Genomic DNA, 4155 nt, shown 5'->3' on the forward strand with positions numbered 1-4155 from the left:
TGAATAGTTACGCATGCTCAAGTTTTCGGTTTTATTTCTTGTTTGTTTCACAAAATATATTTAGCATCTTCAAAGTGGTAGGCATGTTGTGTGAATCAAATGACACAAACCCCCAAAATATACATTTTAATTCCAGGTTGTAGGGCAACAAAATAGAAAACTGCAAAGGAGGGTGAATACTTTCGCAACCCACTGTATATCAAGAACTCCAATAGTTTGCCCAGCACTCACTGTCTATATTAGCTTCCTCTTTGTGGGGGTAAGCCTACACATTCGTAAAGCTACTTTGTCATATCTTAATTGTCTAAGTTGAAGCCTACCAGTTATTGTATTGAATCAATGATTTATAACCTGACAGGTTGTGGCTCGTTGTACATAATTTATGTAGCCACATATTAAAATGACAAAAGTTGCATATGACATGTCCACTGATATTTTTCTGGGTTTTGGATGTTTGAAACTCCCGTATTGATTTGCACTCAGCATCTGAGGAGTTGAAGCAAAAAAACTGGACGGGGATTGTGGTAAAGTATGTGGACTAGTCAGCACATATCTTTTTCTACAGTTTCTCTTCCCCTAACTTTCCTCACACTCTATTTTCTTCTTTCTGTCTACCTTACTCCACCCTCTCTTCTCCCCCTCCCCCTCTAATTTCCTATGTCTGACTCTGACCCAGATATATGCTCTTCATCACCTGGATATTTACTCATTAAACTGTTCATCAAGCTAACCATGCCTGCTTTAAAACGTACACTGAGTGTATAAAACATTAAAACATATTAGGAACACCTTCCTAATATTGAGTTGCACCCCCTTTTGACCTCAGGACAGCCTCAATTTGTCGGGCATGGACTACAAGGTGTCAAACATTCCATAGGGATGCTGGCCCATGCTGACTCCAATGCTTCCCACATTTGTATCAAGTTGGCTGGATGTATTTTGGGTGGTGGAACATTTTGGGTGGTGGACCATTCTTGATACACAAGGGAAACTCACACTCAAACCGGTATGCATGGCAGCTACTACCATACCCTGTTCAAATGCCCTTACATCTTTTGTCATGCCCATTCACCCTCTGAATGGCAAACATACACAATCCGTCTCAATTCTCTCAAGGCTTAAAAACCCTTATTTAACCTGTCTCCTCCCCTTCATCTACACTGATTGAAGTGAATTCAACAAGTGACAAATAAGGGATCATAGACTGACCAGCTGAATCCAGGTGAAAGCTATGTCATGAAAGAGCAGGTGTTCCAAATGGTATGTTCACTCAGTGTATATGCCTTCATCATGTACTGTTTGCATCTATGCAAACAATGAGCCACTAGGGGGAGGTCTTGATCCGTCGTCTGCCTCTCCCCGTGTGTGACGTGTGTGATCATGGAGCATTAGTTCAGTGTTGGGCGGTTAGTGCCGTTTAAGATTAGGGAGGACATATTTTTGTTCTTCTATTACAACATATTGGATGACTTCCTATTCCATTCACCCAGCTCAATGTAACATTGATAGGTTTAGGCTACTACATGATACTCTAATTTGCCCTACTCCCTTCATGAGGTTGCTATAACCTAGCTTACAAGTGCACAAGTTGAGAGACAAATTGGAGTAGTCAAGGTGAGAGACAGTGGCACAATCAATACTGCCTTGCACACTCTTGCCTGCATCTATCTGATCTGGGGTGTAATCATTAGTCAAATTTAAAACGAGAATTTCTATTGGACAAATTCAGCCAAGATCCTCCCCGTTTCATTCCGTTTGCTTCTGTTTAAGAAAGCCGAGAAAATAAAAACATCAGAAAATATCTTGATGAAAATTCTGGTTCTTTCAATCACATTAATCTCTCTACTCCACCTTCCTGCTTCCCTTTAAATTGAGCAATTGCTAGTGAAGTGCAACATTGTGTCAAATCATCAACTGGGTCTGGCCAGAAGCTGTTGCTAGCGAACTTACAATATTGTATCAACTAGCCTATTTGGGGCCCTCATAGTTTCCCACGCAAGTGAGCTCAGGACAGACAGCTGTTTCCACTGGATATACGGGATCATCAGATAATGATATTTTGCTCTTTCACACAAAGGCTTGATGATTATCGAGGCCGAGAGTGTTGGAACGATTTTTCAAATACATCATTTGCAATGGATGTAAAAAAAAACAACCGATTTGGTTTACAACGTGTGAGGTGAACAAAACATTACTGAGAAGTTAGTGGTGGACGTGGTGAGTTCAGACAATCAGAAAACAGACATTGCCAAATAGTCAATTTCCTACATTTGCACGCAGTAAGCCAGGTAAATTAATTTAATTAATACATGCATTAACAGAAATCTATGTAACCAAATGATGTCATTTCAGATTTTCAAAATATGCTTTAGAGCCAACGCTAGACAAGCATTTGTGTAAGTTTATCATGGCATAATGCTATGCTCATAAGAAGCGATTGGAAAAATGGCTACCTCAGTATTTTACACCAGATTGTCTGCGGGAGACATCATGTGACCACTTGCTAAATGTGGTTCCTTTACGGCTATTCTTCAACAGAAATGCGTAAAAAGACGTCACAATGCTGTAGACACCTTGGGGAATACGTAGAAAACGTAAGCTCATTCGTAGCTCATTCACAGCCATATAAGGAGTCATTGGTATGAGGCGGTTTCAAAAAATGCAGCAATTCCTGATTGGCTTTTTATCTGGGTTTCGCCTGTAACATCAGTTCTGTTGCACTCGCAGACAATATCTTTTCGTGACAAAATATCTTGTTTAAAACGGGAACGTTTTTTTATCCAAAAATGTAAATACTGCCCCCTAGTTACAAAGGGTTAAAGAAGAAGTTACAGGTATGTGAGAGCCACAAATCTTGCTTGTTTGTAGGTGACCAAATACTTATTTTCCACCATAATTTGCAAATTAATTCATTAAAAATCCTACAATGTGATTTTCTGGATTTTTTTTCTTATTTTGTCTGTCATAGTTGAAGTGTACCTATGATGAAAATTACAGGCCTCTCTCATCTTTTTAAGTGGGAGAACTTACACAATTGGTGGCTGACTAAATACCTTTTTGCCCCACTGTATGTACGGCAGGATCAAATCGGAAAGATAGATAGGAGCATGCCCATGTAATGCGGTGTAGGTTAGCAGTAAAACCTTGTAATCAGCCCTTGCCTTAACAGGAAGCCAGTGTAGGGAGGCTAGCACTGGAGTAATATGATCACATTTTTTGGTTCTAGTCAGGATTCTAGCAGCTGTATTTAGCACTAACTGAAGTTTATTTAGTGCTTTATCCGGGGAGTCGGAACTGACACAGCTCCTGGTGTCTGTCTGTTACATTTATGGGAAGCTCAATTAAGGAAGACATCCTCTTCTGGAAACCAGGACAACAGGAGATGATATTTTTAAAGTATTGCACAGCTTTGTGACATCAAATGGACTTTGGTGGTCAAGATGTGTTGGTATCTGTATTGAGGGCGCAAAAGCCATGACAGGTAAACATAGTGGGTTGGTAACGCACATGCAAGCAGTTGCTCCCCACACCACTTGGGGTACACTGCAGCATCCACCTAGAGGCTCTTGCTGCCAAAGGAATGCCTGACAGCCTGACAACGTGACAACGTGGACACTTCAGAGAAAATGGTTAACTTTGTTAAAGCAAGGCCCCTAAACTCTTGTGTATTTTCTGCACTATGCAATGATAAGGGCAGCGACCATGTAACACTTTTACAACATACAGAAGTGTGCTGGTTATCAAGGGGCAAAGTATTGACATGTTTTTTTAAATTGAGAGATGAGCTTAAAGCTTTCTTTACTGACCATTATTTTCAATTGTCTGACCGCTTGCATGATGATGAGTTTCTCACATGACTGGTCTATCTGGGTGATGTTTTTTCTCGCTTGAATGATCTGAATCTAGGATTACAGGGACTCTCCTCAACCATATTCACTGTGCGGGACATGATTAAGAAATTGGAACTCTTCTCAGTCTGCATTAATAACCTCTTGGCGGGATCATTTTCATCAACATCCCGTGAATTGTAGGGCAACAAAATCAAATTAAATTACAAAAAATATTACATTTTTATGAAATCACAAGTGCAATACACCAAAACACAGCTTAACTTGTCGTTAATCCACCCGGTGTCACGTTCTGACCTTAGTTCTT

Source organism: Oncorhynchus keta, chromosome 12, assembly GCF_023373465.1.
Source record: "Oncorhynchus keta strain PuntledgeMale-10-30-2019 chromosome 12, Oket_V2, whole genome shotgun sequence".
In the NCBI taxonomy this organism is placed as follows: domain Eukaryota; kingdom Metazoa; phylum Chordata; class Actinopteri; order Salmoniformes; family Salmonidae; genus Oncorhynchus; species Oncorhynchus keta.